This window comes from Dendrobates tinctorius, unplaced genomic scaffold (assembly GCF_039654945.1).
Source record: "Dendrobates tinctorius isolate UK_male_01 unplaced genomic scaffold, ASM3965494v1 ptg000068l, whole genome shotgun sequence".
In the NCBI taxonomy this organism is placed as follows: domain Eukaryota; kingdom Metazoa; phylum Chordata; class Amphibia; order Anura; family Dendrobatidae; genus Dendrobates; species Dendrobates tinctorius.
In genome coordinates this window covers 10583646-10603853 of record NW_027361736.1, presented here as the reverse complement: position 1 = coordinate 10603853, position 20208 = coordinate 10583646, and positions in this window count along the sequence as shown.

Here is a 20208-nt window from a genome sequence, read left to right as displayed (position 1 = left end):
TATGGCAAGCGCTGCTCCTGTATGGAGCACCACCACCGCCACAGCACCACCAGCTTGGAGCCAAACCACCACAGAACCTGCTTGGGCAACCGACATCAGCACTCCTCAGCAAAGGAGCACCGCCAGCACTCCTCAGCAAAGGAGCACCGCCAGCACTCCTCAGCAAAGGAGCACCGCCAGCACTCCTCAGCAAAGGAGCACCGCCAGCACTCCTCAGCAAAGGAGCACCGCCAGCACTCCTCAGCAAAGGAGCACCGCCAGCACTCCTCAGCAAAGGAGCACCGCCAGCACTCCTCAGCAAAGGAGCACCGCCACCAATTCTCCTCCTCGTAGTCCCCCAAGAACTTTGGCTGAGATACCTGAATCGCAGCCTCCTTCACTTAGCACCGACCCAACATGCTCCCCTTCTAGGAGCACCGCCACTGCCACTTTGAGCAGCACTGCCACCACAGAGCAGCAAAGGGGTGATCCGCATTCCCTATTTTACAGGGCAACACCACAGTCCACAGTCACCAGGCGGTCTACAAAAGAAAAGCGGTCACAGGCTGCAAGTAGGTCGGGGCAGGATATACCTGTGCCAAAAAAGAAGAAAAAAAAAAAAAACTTTGTTGGTCCATCCACCGTCTCCTCCTAATGAGTCTCAACCTGCCTCAATGTCCATTCCAGAGCTCCCTTCCTCAAGTACTTTTGTCACCCCTTCTCCTAGAACCCCTTCCTCTACCTCCAGTCGTTCCTTGTATCTCCACACACCCAAAGTCTCCCAATCTTCCCCCAAATGTCATTCATAATAAAATTTTTCTTGTTTATTTTTGGTTTCAAAATAAATGTGCACTTGTGCTTTCAAAAAATTGGTAATGGTTTACCGTGTCTATCGCGACTACACACACTGCACCATACACATAGGGTTTTTGGAAAAACATATCTCCATTACTGTTTCTTGTGTGAGACTTGTTTCTTGTGTCAGTCTTGGAGATATGTGTTGTCAACAAACCAAATCTACATGACTTTCCTTTTCCAGAAAAGTCTCTACATTCTAGGAATATTGCACAGAGTGCATCCAGCAGGGTTCCCCAACTCCAGTCCTCAAGGTTCAACAAAAGATCATGTTGTATGGAATCCTCTGTTTGAAAATTTTTTAGCAACTGAGCTATGGATTTCATTACAACATGATCTGTTGGTAGACCTTGTGGAGTGGATTTGGGGAATGCTGCTGGATCAAGTGTGTTCAATATTACTAGAATGTAGAGACTGCTGTGGAAAAGACAAGTCATATAGGTATAATCTACATGACTTGGAGTCAGACACACTCCAAATAGAAAGACAGGCTTGTCTCCCTTTGAAGTCCTGTTTGGTAGTGCACCAAAGACTGGTCTGTACTTCCCACAGGTGCTACAAATGCAACACGGTTCTATGACAGCCTATGTCCAGGCCTTGCAGGAAAGACTTAAAGTGGTGCATAAACATGTGTTCTCATCCATTCCAGATCCTAATGTCAGTGCAGATGTGCATCAGCTCAATCCAGGTGATTGGGTGGTGTGGGGAATAGATAGCTCAGCTAGGATTTTTGCTTTGGCACAAGCGTGTGGCGATGAAGTCACTTCAGCAGACTAGCAATATGGACACGGCATATTTATTGTGCACACTTGTTATCCAATGTTACACATGCCAAACATGAAATAAAACGTCTAAGGCCGTCTGGCCACTAACTAACAATAGCAGGCTAACTACAAAATAAACCTATATAACAGCAAACAAGTCCATGTTATCTTACTGTGTCAGCTCCCAGTTCAGCAGAGGATAGACTGAGCGCTCCTCCTGATTATATCAGCTGGACCAGTCAGGAAACCAAAACCTGGATTGAATTAGTGGAGGGGGAACTACCAGTCCTTTCCATGCTGATCACTAAGGAAACCAGGACTGGATTACAGTGAAATAAACTGGCTTCATCATCAGTACAGGGAGACATATGAAATGAAACGGGGAGAAACATACCTGTTTTCTAGTACCTCTCCCCTTGGCACCTCACAGTGGTTATACGCAGACACGTGAGAAGGAGCCTGAACCCACGATTTGACGGCCCCTTCCAAGTCCAGCTGACCACATCCACCTCAGTAAAACTTGAGTCACTGCAAGAAGGTCCTTTCAACAGCAGAATGACTGTTCTCCTAATCACCTTGCTGGCAGTGGCAGGGTTACTGCACTCTACAGAGACACAGGACAAACTCTTAAATGCTGACTGGGACAACAAACTTATTCAACATCATGCTCTTCTTATAAAGGACATGGAAGGACAGAAACCAAAAGACTGTTGGATCTGTACACACAGCCCAGTATCTGCAAGGACTATACCATACTTAGCCTTACCTATGGAGCCATGGAATAATAATAAATCTAATAATAATCTTTATTTTTATATAGCGCTAACATACTCTGCAGCGCTTTACAGTTTGCACACATTATCATCACTGTCCTCAATGGGGCTCACAATCTAAATTCCCTATCAGTTTGTCTTTGGAATGTGGGAGGAAACCGGAGTACCCAGAGGAAACCCATGCAAACACGGGAAGAACATACAAACTCCTTGCAGATGTTGTCCTTGGTGGGACTGAGCCACCGTGCTGCCCTAGAAGGTATTAACACCACACTGCATACACAACGAGACTTGGACTCAATCTAGGTTTCTGGGAAAAGATGTGCCCCGTCATATATCTGCCTCATTGGCTATAATCGGATGGGCCTCTAATCCCTGGTTTCAGTTTAACATAACACGGCCTAAGGTACAAATGTGGTGGCGGGAATATGATTCAGACATCGGAAATATGGTCGCCAGGAGGAGGACTGAAATCCCTCACTCAGACCCCATTCCCAATGATGGACTGTGGTTCAGTCTTCAACACACTGGAGCAAATACCTGTGGTGAGGACAATAATTGCTTCCGTATATATACTCATGATCAAACACAGGTTAATGAGACGGTGTACCAAGATGGTGTTGAAGGCTGTAGAGCATCTACGGGTAAAATAATAAGGAAAGAAAGGGGTAAATGTACATCTGGTATAAGTGGAAATCAAATGAATAATACTTGGTGTGCCCTTAAGCCTATGTCAGGACTTTTGAGTTTATACCAATGTATACAGACCCCTGGTCACGTTTGTGTTCTCCCTGAAGGCGTATTCTTGGTTTGCGGACATCGTGCCTACAGGTGGGTGAGCCCAGACATAAGAGGAGTTTGCACTCTTGCCAAACTAATACAAGCCACTTTCATAATTCCTTATAAGAAAATAGACAGCAGCAATTCCAATTCATACTTTGTATAGAAGGGCTGCAGAAAATAAGCCCCGTCCAAATGGTAGGCCGCATCTAGTAGAAATGGGGATAACAAATAAAATATTCAGTTATATGCTAATATACCCCTTCATAACACAAATGAGGGATAAATTAGTGGAAGCTATCGACTACCTAGATGATCAGATTTTCCAGATTCTTGAAGTTCTTAATGAAACTAATACAATACAGAGACAATTAATCATAGTTACTAACCAACATACTATAGTACTAGATTACCTGACAGCAAAAGAAGGAGGAATGTGTCATATAATTGGTCCCACCTGTTGCAATTATATTGACAAAATAGGTGAACTTAGAGACCAATGGTTAAAACAGCACAGTGCAAACAGACTCCTGGTGGGGTAACACATTCTCTTTTTTTAAATCCAGCAAATTGGTTTAATGGCCTAGCAGGATGGATTTTTGGCATTGTACAGACTTGTATGCAAATTTTGTTGTTTTGCTTATTGTTTTATGTAGCCGTAAAAGCGCTAATATATGTATTACTTAAGCTGCTGAATAATATATGTGTGAAAAAATAATCTAAGGCTGAACCTTCTGTGGTGTATCATAGGCCCCAGATAGCGTTGCTGATGGGGAAAGTGAGTGTCCACACTGAGGGTGGATGGGTGAAGCAGGTAGGAAGCCCCCTTATGGGTACTAGACCCATGAGACAGTAGCTCCTTTGTGGACATCAGCTGACCCTGTGGCAAAAGTTATACCATTTACAAAAGGGGGAAATTGATATAGAAGGTTTGCCTTCATATCCCTTTAATACTTCAATTGCCTTTTGCCTATTATTGCTAGAATTATTCTTATGACACTGCAGACTATTAGTCTCTGTTTCAAGGAGACTATACTTGTTATCATATATGTCCTCAATAGTCAGCAACAACATGTTCTGGGTACATGGTAAACAAGGTATGACCCTGAGGGTTGGGGGCTACATGAGCCACATAGAGCTACATTTGTTGTAAATGGTATAAAATATTGCCTTGTGGTTCATTTAGTCAGATAAATTGATTTTCCCACGACCCGTGTGCAGTCTCTTTTGTCTCCAAGTGCTTGTAAATTAAGGGCGTAAAAAACTGCTAATTCAGACTCACTGGTCATCTGGCATACCTGACTTTAGTCAGAACGAAAACAGCTACGACAGCTTCAATTCAATTCAGTCTGTTTTTGGAAGCCTTATCTCTCCTGATGCTGGGTATTGTAACCAAAGAGCATGCATACCCCCCTACCTACCTGTCTGCGGAGGCTCCCTGGGGGGGGCTACATGGGAGGCTGTGTGGGGCTCATGCAGTATATGGGGAGGCTGTGTGGGGTCTCATGCTGTACATGGCGAGGATGTGTGAGGTTCATGCTGTACATGGCGAGGCTGTGTGAGGTTCATGCTGTACATGGGGAGGCTGTGTAGGGTTCATGCTGTACATGGGGAGGCTGTGTGGGGCTCATGCATTACATGGGTAGGCTGTGTGGGGCGGCTGTGTGGGGCTCATGTTGCATATGTAGTAGCTTGTGTGAGGCTCATGTTATGTATATAAGGGGCTGTGGGGGTTAAAGATATATAGGGGTTTAGCATACTTAATTCTGCTCAATATTAAGTGATAAAATTAATATTAATAAATTAATATTGAGAATTAATTTCAAGCTATTGGTTCTGCCTTCCACAACAGTCATGGTCTCATGTGGCCCCTCTAAAAAATTAATTGGCAGCACGTGTCCGGCACCGGCTGTACGATCTAAGCCCAGTATGTTTGTCTCTGAAACACTGCAGCGTCACAGAGAAAAACTTTTCTGACTTCTCCCCTCCTGCTGCCAATGACTGGTTGCACGCAGAAAGAAAATTGTCCCTCAGTGGGAGCAGATGGGGAGAAGCCACCAGGGACCCACCTGTCTGACTAGTCACCTGTGTGACCTCAGTCCACGGCGGCTTTCAAAGTAGGTTTTTGCATGAAATGCCGCAGCGTGTCAGAGTCAACCATACCTGGCTGGAATGATACAGCCAATGTCTGATCAATGCGGCCTGTGGATTGAGAAGCTGGCATCAGCCATCAGATTCCCTTTAAGATCCCATAGGTGCCAGTTATGTCACATGGTTGACCATTATCCTTATGTCTTTGAAGAGAGCTATAACTCCCAGCATGTACAGGAGCTAATATGGCATGTTGGGAGTTATAGTTCACCACAGGAGTAATGATTTTCTTTTGCATTAGTGGCATGGGAGCAGAGAGGACACTTTTTTTTTGTTAATTCTAAGGCTATGTGCACACGTTGCCGTGGAAATTTCAGCGGGAATGCCGGAATTCCATTCCGCAGGAAATATGCGAGAAAATCGCATTTTAATTTCTGCCTATTTCCCTCGGAAAAACTAGCAATTTGCAAGAGTAATTAGCTTGCAGAATGCTAGCGTTTTCCAAGCGATCTGTAGCATCGCTTGGAAAACTGATTGACAGGTAGGTCACACTCGTCAAACAGTGTTTGACTATTAAGGAAAGAGAGCGCACATAGGGCGATAAAAGTAATTTTTTTTGGGTGACAAATACACGGTTAGTGCACTCACCTTTAAAGGTTGTGAACAGTCACAACCCCTTACAGAATGTGAAAGGAACGAGTGGTCGCTGCAGACTCCTGTAGATACCAATGTCACAAAGGAGGAAGAAAAAGACCGGATTTTTCAATATATCCACGCTGACCACACAAGGACAGAAATATTCTTCATAGCTTTATTGTGCCGATGCGTTTCATGGCATATCTGCCACTTCCTCAGGGCCAAAGAATTACAGAATCTGATTACAGCAGTGGTTTTATACAAAACCTTCATGACATCACAATTACATGCAAAAAGACATCACTTCCTGTGGAAACACCCCCTCCAATGTCAAAATGTCATACACCAGTCACAATAACTTTATATCAAGATCTAACCTCTGATAAAACACATTAAACATCTAAAAAATCAATCTTTAATTTGAAAAAGTGTATGAAACCTATATTCACTGCATATTAAAATTTTATAAAAATAGAGTTGACTAGAATCAAACCCACAGATTTTTGGCAAGCCAGAACACTTAAGGCCTCCCATTACCATCATACTATCCCTCCACTTGTTAGGATTGTTGTGGTTTTATATAAGCCCTTCATGACATAAGACCTACATGACATCACTAACAGACAAAACATCACTTCCTGTGAAAACTCCCCCTCCAATGTTAAAATGTCATACGCCAGCCAAGATAACTTTATATCAAAATATAACCTCTGATAAACACATTGAACATCTAAACAATCAATCTTTCATTTATAAATGTATGAAACCTATAATAAATATATATTAAATTTTTATAAAGATATAATGACTGGACTCAAACCCACAGGGTTTAGGCAAGCCAGAACCCTGAAAGATTCCCATTACCATTATGCTACCTCTCCACTTGCAAGGAATGGTTATGTAATTTGGAATTAACCGATTGTTTGGTAAAATTCCCACTAGGTGTCCGACATCCAATAACAGACCCCCATGTGAGAACGCTGACCAGCCAGGTCAGGGAAGGAAATCCGTCGGGCCGCTAGGGACAAAGAAACTTGAGAGAAAGCTTATCAAAAAATATCTACCAACTCATTGAGGCCTTTAGGATGAATGGTATCTAGTTTATATATCCAATACATTTCTCTCTTATTTAGACACTGTATTCTGTTTGGGGTATCTGCTGGTATATGATCTATGGGTGTAACTTACAGAGAGGCTTTATTCCCATGTTTTTCAAAACAATGTCGAGACAAGTCATGTTTCAGATATCCTTTAGAGATATTGTGTCTATGTTGTGAGTTCATCCTTAGATGTAGAGGCTGTGTAGTGCGTCCCATATATTGTTTCCCACAGCAACAATCAATTAGATAAATCACAAAACTGGATTTACATGTTAGCTTAAAATTAATGTCATATACTCTATCATTATCACTATTTGAATAAAAGGTATTTACATTATCACTGATCCATAAACACAAGCATTTTTTGTTTTTACATTTAAAGGAAACTTATGTGCTTCTGTAAGGTACTTTTTCCTGCATTCGGGGCTTTTTTGTCTCCCACATCCCTAATTCTACTGGGGGCTAAAATGTTTTATAGGGATGGCGCCCTCCTAGAGGTAATTTAGTAGGACCTTTCAGTGCTTCTGTATTATATTCCTGAGAAAGAGCCATTTTGGGAAGAAAACATTGTGATGAAATTAGTGGTATAGTATTCATCTGTAGATTTTTTATTGTCTGTCCCATGTATTAAACTACTTTGTGAAATTCCCATTTCCTCTGATTATGCTTTTTTTACTAATTTTTTAGGGTATTCACGCTCTAAAAATCTCTCTCTTAGACATTTACTTTGACATTTCTGTCCTTGTGTGGTCAGTGCGGATACATTGAAAAACCTGGTCTTTTTCTTCCTCCTTTGTGATAGTGTTTGACTAGTGTGACCAACTTTTTACTATTGAGGCTGCCTATGAAGCATCAGTAGTAAAAAGATCTAATGTTAAAAATAATAAAAAAAAATAAAAAATCGTGTCATTCTCACCTTCCGACGTCCCACGCAGCGTTCCCGATCATCGCGACGCTCCCGGCAGGTCCCGTTCCCATTTGATGACATCACGGTCTCGCGACACTGCTACGGTATCGCGAGACTGCGATGTCGTCAAAGGTCATTGTCGCAATGCATCACTTGGAACGGGACCTGCCCGGAGCATCGCTGAGGCCTGGTGACGCTGCAAGGGACATCGGAAGGTGAGAATATCACCACTTTTTTTATTTTAATTCTATTTTTTACAGGTATATGGTACCCAGAGCCTGGAGGAGAATCTCCTCTCTTCCAAACAGTGGGTACAATCTGCAAATAATCTGCTTACTTTTTGCATGGTGAGCATAGCCTCATGCGGAAAGAAAGCAGAACAATGCATTCCTATATGGGCGGAATTCCCGCGATTCTGCACAAAGTATGAGCATGCTGCGTATCTTTCCGCAATGCAATTCCGCCACGGAAAAATCCGCAGCATTAGGAAAGCATGTGCGGAATGCTATAGGATTGCATTGGATGCTTTTTTTTGTGTTTTTGCAGCAAAATCTTGCATTTAAAATCGCAGCGAAAACGCAAAAAAATGCTACGTGTGAACACAGCCTTAGTCTGTGTGCCCATGTAGCGATTTTTAAGCATTTTTGCCGCGATTTTCGGCGCGAAAACGTTTAAAAATCGTGTACAGAACGCCCCCCATGCAGGGGTGGACCACTGCTTACCCTGTCCGGATGACACAGATACCAGGCATTTCAAGGACGAGGCGGAGACAGATTTCACTTGTAACAGTTCCGGATTTTATTCGTCGTCCTCCTGACGACCACAAACATGCACCGCAGGGTAAGCAGTGGTCCACCCCCGAAGCCCGGCCCCTACCACATTTGCATCCAAAGCTAAACACATTAATGCAGCTTATCACACCCAGGGCCGGACTGGCCATCGGGCATTTCTGGAAAATGCCAGAACGGCCGAACCCTGTAGTGGGACGCATGATCAGTAATCCTCTTCACGCTGTCAGCTGCTAAAAATCACGGCCGCCACATGAAATTTGTGGCTGCGGTCTGATGTCCAACTCCTGATCCGGGATGCAGCGACGTAACAGAGATAGGGCAAGGGGAGGAGGAGACTCAACGTGTTCAGTGCTGTGCTGCTTGGAGCTTGCAGGGCCAGAAGGGGTTAACAAGCATCTGATAAGCTGAGTGCACTGCATAGAGAAGAAGCCCAGACAGCAGCACAGGAGCTGCACCTAGCAAGAAAGAAGCTGTTAAGAGGCAGGCATTAGTGTACGTGCACACGCTGTGAAATGCTCTGCGGATTTGGCCGCAAGGATTTTGTAAAATTCGTAGATAAACCTGCAGGTCAAAAGACCTGCAGTTTTACCTATGGATCAGCCTGCGGTTTTGCCCTGCGGTTTATCATCTCTACAGTGGAGGAGATGGTAAACTGCAGCCGAATCCGCAGAAAGAATTGACATGTCAATTCTTTCTGCGGTTTAGAAAACGCAGCAAATCCGCGTGGAAAAATCTGCACCGTATGCACTGCGGTTTTGATATCCATAGATCCGCAGCAGAATCCATAGCGTGTGCACACACCCTAAGGCTGTGTTCACACGTAGCATTTTTTTGCGTTTTCGCTGCGATTTTAAACGTGCGATTTTGCTGCAAAAAAGCATCCCATGCAATCATATAGCATTCTGCACATGCTTTCCTAATGCTGCGGATTTTTCCGTGGCGGAATTGCATTGCAGAAAGATACACAGCATGCTCATTCTTTGTGTGGAATCGCGGGAATTCCGCGCACATAGGAATGCATTGTTCTGCTTTCTTTCCGCATGAGGCTATGCTCACCATGCAAAAAGTAAGCAGAACATTTGCGGATTATATCCACTGTTTGGAAGAGAGGAGATTCTCCTCCAGGCTCTGGGTACCATATACCTGTAAAAAATAGAATTAAAATAAAAAAAGTGGTGATATTCTCACCTTCCGATGTCCCTTGCAGCGTCACCAGGCCTCAGCGATGCTTCGGGCAGGTCCCGTTCCAAGTGATGCATTGCGACAATGACCTTTGACGACATCGCAGTCTCGCGATACCGTAGCAGTGTCGCGAGACCGTGATGTCATCAAATGGGAACGGGACCTGCCGGGAGCATCGCGATGATCGGGAACGCTGCGTGGGATGTCGGAAGGTGAGAATGACACGATTTTTTATTTTTTTTTTATTATTTTTAACATTAGATCTTTTTACTACTGATGCTTCATAGGCAGCCTCAATAGTAAAAAGTTGGTCACACTAGTCAAACACTATCACAAAGGAGGAAGAAAAAGACCAGGTTTTTCAATGTATCCACACTGACCACACAAGGACAGAAATGTCAAAGCAAATGTCTAAGGCTACTTTCACACATCAGGTTTTCGGCGTCAGGCGCGATCCGGCGTCGTGCCGGAATGCCGGATCCGGCAAATGTTTTGTAAAACCTGATGTGCCGGATCCGGTTTTCTGCCGGATCCGTCTTGTTCTTGACAGACAAAACCGGATCCGTCTCATCCGGTTCATCCGTTTTTCTATCCGTTTTTCGACGGATTACGCCGGATCCGGTTTTTAAAATTGACCCTTGTGGCCCCTCAAGGCAGAGTACACTGGCAGGATGACAGAGTGTGAAAGATTTGTGCCCTAACCAAACTTGTGTACCTTCTGGACCAACAGTATATACCTTTGCCAACCATAGTTGGCTATCTTGTCATGTTCTACTATTTTTAGCTTTAGGCCACAGGTGTGTACCTGGTTGTGTTTTATGCAAAGTATTTCACCTTTTAACAAAAGTTGTGTACATTGTTAGGAAATCACCAACAATAAACACAACTTTTTAGGTGAAATACTTTGCTTCAAACACAACCAGGAACACAACTGTGGCAAAAAGCTAAAATTTACCCACAGTTATATACCTGGTTTTGAATACCTTTTTACCTTTGAAATACCCTGTATTTAACCTTTTTTTTAAACATAGTTCGCCGCAGAAAGAAAAGACAGACAACCATTGTGAAACGATAATTTAACTTTTATTTAAAATTTTTTTTTTTTTGTAAAATGTTTTTAAAGTGCAAAAAACTTTTTTAATAAAGGTTTTAAACCCAATGGGCATTTTTATTAAAAAACACACATTACAAATCTGTGTAGTGTGGGGTGGAAATACTGCTGGAGGGGCTGCGGGACACTTCGACAATGGGAGTGTGGAGAGAGGATTGGGATCGTGGTGGGGAAGGAACAGTTAGAGGTGATGGTGTGGAAAAAGCTACAGAATGGGTGGACATGTGGGAGGCAGAAGAGGTGGTGGGCGGTGGAGTGGAGGGTTGGGCAGGGACTGTAGGAGCAGATGATGTTGATGGAAAGTTGTATGGGGAAGTAGTTTGGTACGGGGAAGGAGTTTGGTACGGGGAAGGAGTTTGGTACGGGGCAGGTTGCTGGAAGTGGGGAGATGTCTGGTACTGGGGAGGTTGCTGGTACTGGTGAGGTTGCTGGTATGTAATAGGAGGGGGAGGATGGAAAGTGGCTGGAGGGGGTGCAGATGTAATAGGAGGGGGAGGATGGAAAGTGGCTGGAGGGGGTGCAGATGTAATAGGAGGGGAAGGATGGAAAGTGGCTGGAGGGGGTGCAGGTGGAGGAACTACAGTGGTGGGAGGTGGAGGTTGGGAGGTAACCTGCTGTAGAGCACCGTGGCACGAATGCATTACATGCATCTGCTGGGTAGGAGATAGTGTTGCCATGCGCTCCACAACAGACCTGAAAAAGGTGTGGTTTGGCGAAGATCTTGCTTCTGAATGCATGGTTTGCAGAAGTGTCTTCACCTCCAGAATGCTGGAGTTGATCTGCTGAAAGCCTGCGGAGATTTGCTCTGACAAGACTTTTAGACAGTTCTGGAAAGATGCATTCAGATGCAAGAACTCTGGCGCATAACTCTTTTCCTGACCCCTCTGCCGCTGTCGCCCAGTACCCGCAGGTGTACTAGAGGTGGCAGGGGCAGAAGGGTGGGGTAAAGGGAAAGCGATCTCCTCACCAGCAGCTTCATGTAATGTAGGCGGCCACGATGCTCCTGTGCTGGTGGATGGGACAGATGGGTCGAATGTGTGGGAAGGCTGGGAAGGTGCAGATGTGCCAGGGCGGTCGAAGTGTCCCTCGGTGCCGGTCTCCTCAGGGATCGCCTCAGAAGGGTCCAATCGTGCAGGCTCCCGAGTGCTGCTCACCGTGCTGTGGAATAAAGAGAAAAAAAAACAATTAAAATACTGACATGGTATGGCCCTGGCTGAAAAAAAAAAGTTACATCTAACATTTTTTTTCACATGTGGTGTGTAATATTTACCTTCTGGTGAGCATTGTTTCCCGGAGGAACGACAGGGCTTGTGCGTACTTGTACTTGCTCCTGCGTCCTCCAGATCCACTCGGGGCCCGCATCTCTTTATTGAACTCCTTCTTGAAACGATCCCTCACAGACCGCCACCGATTCACAATTCTGTTCCCTGAAACGAGAAAGGAGTGGTTAGTATACAACATCAGTGTTTCACAAACTCCAGTCCTCATGGTCCCCAGGGGTCATGTTTTCAGGATTTCCATAGTAAAGAGAAATCCTGAACACATGATCCGTGGGGACCACGAGGACTGGAGTTCGGGAAACACTGGTTTACATCAAGCAACCGGTACTGTATATACTTACGCTCTTTAATCTGGGCCCGAACATCGAGGTCCTCCCAGCGGCCCACAAGGAGCGAACAGATTTCCTCCCAGAGTCGTCGGGTAACGATAAGGTCAGCGTGGCGGCGGTCAGCCATATTCCAGAGCGGCTCCCTTTGTCTGACGAGATCGATGAGGTGGTCCACATCGAGTCCTCCATCCTCACCGTCAGAGTCGGGAGCACGCTGTGAAGGCTGTTAAAGAAAAAGACAAAAATAACATTAGCCTCCACAAAAGAAATGAAATAAAAAGTGCAAAAAAACAAAGCAAAAATATTTATACTTACACGCTGGTGACCGCCGCGTTGCTGTCGCCGACGACCCTGGGAGGCACTGCGAGGACCTCTTGGCCGAGCACCAGATTGGGAAGACTAGAGAAGAAAACAAAAAATGTTATGTCTTTGGATGTAGGCATTTGTTTGCTGTGTGTGGTCTGCAGAACATTGTTTTCTATGTGTTGTGTGTAGTGTGATGTTGTGTTTCTGCGTTTGATGCAAAAAACTTACCAATTGTGAGCCCACTCCAAGTGTCTGTCCACCCCTTCCTTCTTCTTCTGGGAGCTCCTCTTCATCTTGTGAATCCTGTTTTGAAATAAAAGGCCATGAATAGACATATATTACAGAGAAGATGGATTTTGGAAATAAAAACTTACCGTCAAACGCTGACGATGCGAGGGAGGGCTCCCAGAAGATGATGTGCTGTCTTCCTGGTGGCCACACTCCATGCCTGTGGGTGGTGTTCCAGCTGCTGCTGCATCTATTGGGCGGCTGTTGAATAAAGAGAAACAAAGGGCCAATGAATATCTTGATATTCAATAGCCCTAGTTTGGAGGAATGGGGGATTTGATAATTACCGTCTCTCATCTGCTGCTGGCCTCCCCTCCTCAGCATGTTCCATTTGCTGCTCCATTTGGGGTGGTGGTGGTGCTGATGGTGCTGCAGTGGTCTCCTGCCTTCTCCTGCTGCGCTTGGTTGCTTTCTTGGGTGGCATGTTGGGTGTGGCTGTGGGTCCCACTGTCTTGCTTTTATATATGTCTTGTGGGCAGAGCTACTGAGCATGCTCAGACCAAAAAACCCGGATCCGGCCACCGGATCAGGCGCATTGCGGCGCTCATAGGCTTTCATTGTGTGAAAAAGCCGGACGCGCCGGATCCGGTGTGTCCGGCTTTTTCGCCGGAGACAAAAAACGTTACAGTAGCCGTTTTTTCCATACGCCGGATCGCGACACATTGCCGGATCCGGCGAAAACCGGATGAAACGCATGGCCATCCGGCGCGATCCGGCGCAAATGCAAGTCAATGGGGGGGAAACCGGATCCGGCATTGCATTTCGCCGGATCCGGTTTCTGTCAAAAGCGCCGGATCGCGCCTGACGGCGAAAACCTGATGTGTGAAAGAGGCCTAAGAGAGAGATTTTTAGAGCGTGAATACCCTAAAAAATTAGTAAAAAAAGCATAATCAGAGGCAATGGGAATTTCACAAAGTAGTTTAATACATGGGACAGACAATAAAAAATCTACAGATGAATACTATACCACTAATTTCATCACAACCTTTTCTTCCCAAAATGGCACTTTCTCAGGAATATAATACAGAAGCACTGAAAGGTCCTACTAAATTACCCAGTCTGTCAGAAAGTATTACCAACTAGACCAGTGGTTACCTCTAGGAGGGCGCCATCCCTATAAAACATTTTAGCCCCCAGTAGAATTAGGGATGTGGGAGACAAAAAAGCCCCGAATGCAGGAAAAAGTACCTTAGGGTATGTGCACACGCTGCGGTTTTGGCCCTGCAGAACTGCAGCAGTTCTGCAGACATGGTACTTTACCATGTTAGCCTATGGGTTTTCAAAACCGCAGTGCTCACGCTGCGGTTTTTTACCTGTGGAAAAGCTGCGTTTTTTTTTCCGCAGCATGTCAATTGTTTCTGCGGATTCTGCTGCGGTTTGCCACCTATTCCATTGTCCAGGAGTCAAACCGCAGGGCAAAACCGCAGGCCAAACCGCAGCAAAACCGCAGGTCACTTTACCTGCGGTTTTACCTGCGGTTCCGCAGGAAAAAACCCGCAGGTGAATCTGCAGTGTGTGCACATACCCTTACAGAAGCACATAAGTTTCCTTTAAATGTAAACACAAAAAATGCTTGTGTTTATGGATGAGTGATAATGTAAATACCTTTTATTCAAATAGTGATAATGATAGAGTATATGACATTAATTTTAAGCTAACATGTCAATCCAGTTTTGTGATTTATCTAATTGATTGTTGCTGTGGGAAACAAGATGTGGGACGCACTACACAGCCTCTACATCTAAGGATGAACTCACAACATAGACACAATATCTCTAAAGGATATCTGAAACATGGCTTGTCTCGACATTGTTTTGAAAAACACGGGAATAAAGCCTCTCTGTGAGTTACACCCATAGATCATATACCAGCAGATACCCCAAACAGAATACAGTGTCTAAATAAGAGAGAACTGTATTGGATATATAAACTAGATACCATTCATCCTAAAGGCCTCAATGAGTTGGTAGATATTTTTTGATAAGCTTTCTCTCATGTTTCTTTGTCCCTAGCGGCCCGACGGATTTCCTTCCCTGACCTGGCTGGTCAGCGTTCTCACATTGGGGTCAGTTATTGGATGTCGGACACCTAGTGGGAATTTTACCAAACAATCGGTTAATTCCAAAATACATGATCATTCCTTGCAAGTGGAGAGGTAGCATAATGGTAATGGGAAGCCTACAGGGTTCTGGCTTGCCTAAACCCTGTGGGTTTGAGTCCAGTCATTATATCTTTATAAAAATTTAATATATATTTATTATAGGTTTCATACATTTTTAAATGAAAGATTGATTTTTTAGATGTTCAATGTGTTTTATCAGAGGTTATATTTATATAGGTTTGATATTTTAACATTGGAGGGGGAGTTTTCACAGGAAGTGATGTTTTGTCTGTTAGTGATGTCATGTAGGTCTTATGTCATGAAGGGCTTTTATAAAACCACAACAATCCTAACAAGTGGAGAGATAGTATGATGGTAATGGGAGGCCTTACGTGTTCTGGCTTGCCGAAAATCTGTTGAGGTAGACGCCTCAGAGGTGGGGGTGGGGGCGGTATTGTCCCAGGGACCCGCCACTTTGACCAATTTAAGACCTTGCGCCTTTTTCTCAAAGAAGTTCTCCCTTGCGGAGAGAAACTATGATGTGGGGAATCGGGAACTTCTGGCCGTAAAATTGGCTTTTGCAGAATGGAGGGGGCTGTTCATCCTATAACGGTAATCACGGACCACAAAAACCTAGCTTACATTGAGTCAGCTAAAAGGTTGACTCCCAGACAGGCTAGATGGTCACTTTTTTTTTCCCGATTCAACTTCTCGACCAGGATCCAAGAATATCAGAGCGGATGCGTTGTAACGCAGTCTAGATCCGGTGTCTCCCCCCCGGAACCTCCATCCTCCATTCTTCAGCCTGGGGTGGTGGTGGCAGAGGTTTCTAATGTGTTGGAACGGGAGATTCGAGAAGCCCAGGCTCTTGCACCTCCAGCTAAGCCGGTGGATAAACTTTTTGTGCCAGCTCAGTTTCGTCTCAAGGTCCTCCAGGAGTTCCATGACTCAGTTCTGGGTGGACATCCAGGGATCTCAGCGACCCGGAAGGCCATTGCTAGAATATTCTGGTGGTCTTCTCTAGCCTCTGATGTTGGGGAGTATGTGTCTGCGTGTGAGGTTTGTGCCCGTGCAAAAACTCCCCATAACCGGCCGGCCGGGGAATTGGTACCACTGCCAATTCCTGAGAGACCATGGACTCACCTGTCCATGGATTTCATCACCAACCTTCCCCCCTCCAAGGGTAATACCGTGGTCTGGGTCGTAGTGGACAGGTTTAGTATGCAGGCACATTTTGTACCTTTGGCAGCCCTACCTAATGCGGAAACATTGTCCAGATTGTTTGTGGAGCATGTGCATGGGGTACCCCTGAATGTGGTGTCTGATAGGGGAGTGCAATTTGTGTCCAGATTTTGGAGAGCTTTTTGTAGGAGGTTGGGTATTGGTCTGTCCTTTTCATCCGCCTACCATCCAGAGACTAATGGGCAGACTGAGCGGACCAATCAGTCTCTGGAGCAAATTCTGCGTTGTTTGACCTCAGCCCGACAGGATGATTGGTGTTCTGTGTTACCATTGGCTGAGTTTGCATTTAACAACCGCACTAACCAGTCTACGGGTACATCTCCTTTTTTTTGCAATTATGGGTTTCATCCTCATTTTGGAGAATTTTCCCGCTTGAATTCTGGGTGTCCTGGGGCGGATGAGATGATCCAGCGGTTGGGGGAGGTATGGCGGGAGGTCCAGAATAACATTACGAAGGCCCAGGACAAATTTAAATTTTTTGCGGACAAAAAACGATCCGTGGGTCCAGTGTTTCAGGTTGGAGATAAGGTATGGTTATCCACCAAAAATATAAGGCTCAAGGTCCCCTCTGCGAAGTTTGGACCCAAGTTTATAGGTCCCTATGTAATTACCGAAGTGGTTAACCCGGTTACTTTTCGGTTAAGTCTTCTGCCATCTCTAAGGATCCGTAATGTTTTCCATAAGGCCCTTTTGAAACCTGTGAGGTCCGGTGGGGAGCGATCATCATCTTCCCTGACACCGGTTCTGGTAGATGGGCAGGCTGAGTACGAGGTGGAACGAATTGTCGACTCCAGGTTGGTCCGTCGCGCCCTTCAGTATCTGATACATTGGAAGGGCTACGGTTCTGAGGAACGCTCGTGGGTTCCTGCTCGATCAGTTCATGCAGATCGGTTGATCCGAGCCTTTCACGCCAAGTGCCCTGGGAGACCTGGGGGTCCGGTGGCCCCACATTGAGAGGAGGGTACTGTCATGATCCAGGATGGGATTTCGCTTTGACCCGTCCTGGTTAGACTATGGGTTAATTGTGCTGCCTCTCTCTGGCAGAAGGAGGCTATTTAGAGCTCACTGGACCTGGGTCTGGTGTCACTTATACTCCTGCCCTCGGCTGAGTTAAGTGACCTCTTGTATATGTGTGCCTTGTGCCTGATATCTTGCTTGCTTGTTCGGTTGTGATCTGGTTCTATCCCTGTTACGAGTTCTGCCTGACCCTCTTGTACTGCGCTACCTCTCGTGTATGACTCTCGGCTTGTGACCCGACTTCTCTCTGCTTGTCCCCTTGGTACCACGTCGCCCTCTTGTGTATGACCTTTGGCTCTGTCTGACTACCCGTCTGTTTGTCCCTCCTGTACCTCATTTGCCCGTACTGCTGTGACCTCTATTTTGCCTGACTCTGAGTTGTTGTATGGTGTCCTGTCCTATCTGAAAACAGGACACTAAGCCCCGCCCCCTTGCAGTCACATGACCATAGGTCCCGTGCCAGATTATTCATTTTCAGTGTCCTCAGGTCCTATGCCTCTTTACTTTCCAGCGCTGACTGGACCCTGACACTATTACCCTGAAGCACGCATGGTCACCTCTGCTGCCCTTCTCCACTGGTATCTTTTAGCACTGCTTCTGTACTCCGGACATGCGCACTGGCTCTATGAGCAAGTGCAGTGCGGTGTCTCTGACAAGAATGACTGTTCTCCTAATCACCTTGCTGGCAGTGGCAGGGTTACTGCACTCTACAGAGACACAGGACAAACTCTTAAATGCTGACTGGGACAACAAACTTATTCAACATCATGCTCTTCTTATAAATGACATGGAAGGACAGAAACCAAAAGACTGTTGGATCTGTACACACAGCCCAGTATCTGCAAGGACTATACCATACTTAGCCTTACCTATGGAGCCATGGAATAATAATAAATCTAATAATAATCTTTATTTTTATATAGCGCTAACATACTCTGCAGCGCTTTACAGTTTGCACACATTATCATCACTGTCCTCAATGGGGCTCACAATCTAAATTCCCTATCAGTATGTCTTTGGAATGTGGGAGGAAACCCACGCAAACACGGGAAGAACATACAAACTCCTTGCAGATGTTGTCCTTGGTGGGACTGAGCCACCGTGCTGCCCTAGAAGGTATTAACACCACACTGCATACACAACGAGACTTGGACTCAATCTAGGTTTTTGGGAAAAGATGTGCCCCGTCATATATCTGCCTCATTGGCTATAATCGGATGGGCCTCTAATCCCTGGTTTCAATTTAACATAACGCGGCCTAAGGTACAAATGTGGTGGCAGGAATATGATTCAGACATCGGAAATATGGTCGCCAGGAGGAGGACTGAAATCCCTCACTCAGACCCCATTCCCAATGATGGACTGTGGTTCAGTCTTCAACACACTGGAGCAAATACCTGTGGTGAGGACAATAATTGCTTCTGTATATACACTCATGATCAAACAGAGGTTAATGAGACGGTGTACCAAGATGGTGTTGAAGGCTGTAGAGCATCTACGGGTAAAATAATAAGGAAAGAAAGGGGTAAATGTACATCTGGTATAAGTGGAAATCAAATGAATAATACTTGGTGTGCCCTTAAGCCTATGTCAGGACTTTTGAGTTTATACCAATGTATACAGACCCCTGGTCACGTTTGTGTTCTCCCTGAAGGAGTATTCTTGGTTTGCGGGCATCGTGCCTACAGGTGGGTGAGCCCAGACATAAGAGGAGTTTGCACTCTTGCCAAACTAACACAAGACACTTTCATAATTCCTTATAAGAAAATAGACACAGCAGCAGTTCCAATTCATACTTTGTATAGAAGGGCTGCAGACAATAAGCCCCGTCCAAATGGTAGGCCGCATCTAGTAGAAATGGGGATAAAAATTAAAATATTCAGTTATATGCTAATATACCCCTTCATAACACAAATGAGGGATAAATTAGTGGAAGCTATCGACTACCTAGATGATCAGATTTTCCAGATTCTTGAAGTTCTTAATGAAACTAATACAATACAGAGACAATTAATCATAGTTACTAACCAACATACTATAGTACTAGATTACCTGACAGCAAAAGAAGGAGGAATGTGTCATATAATTGGTCCCACCTGTTGCAATTATATTGACAAAATAGGTGAACTTAGAGACCAATGGTTAAATCAGCACAGTGCAAACAGACTCCTGGTGGGGTAACACATTCTCTTTTTAAATCCAGCAAATTGGTTTAATGGCCTAGCAGGATGGATTTTTGGCATTGTACAGACTTGTATGCAAATTTTGTTGTTTTGCTTATTGTTTTATGTAGCCGTAAAAGCGCTAATATATGTATTACTTAAGCTGCTGAATAATATATGTGTGAAAAAATAATCTAAGGCTGAACCTTCTGTAGTGTATCATAGACCCCAGATAGCCGTTGCTGATGGGGAAAGTGAGTGTCCACACTGAGGGTGGATGGGTGAAGCAGGTAGGAAGCCCCCTTATGGGTACTAGACCCATGAGACAGTAGCTCCTTTGTGGACATCAGCTGACCCTGTGGCAAAAGTTATACCATTTACAAAAGGGGGAAATTGATATAGAAGGTTTGCCTTCATATCCCTTTAATACTTCAATTGCCTTTTGCCTATTATTGCTAGAATTATTCTTATGACACTGCAGACTATTAGTCTCTGTTTCAAGGAGACTATACTT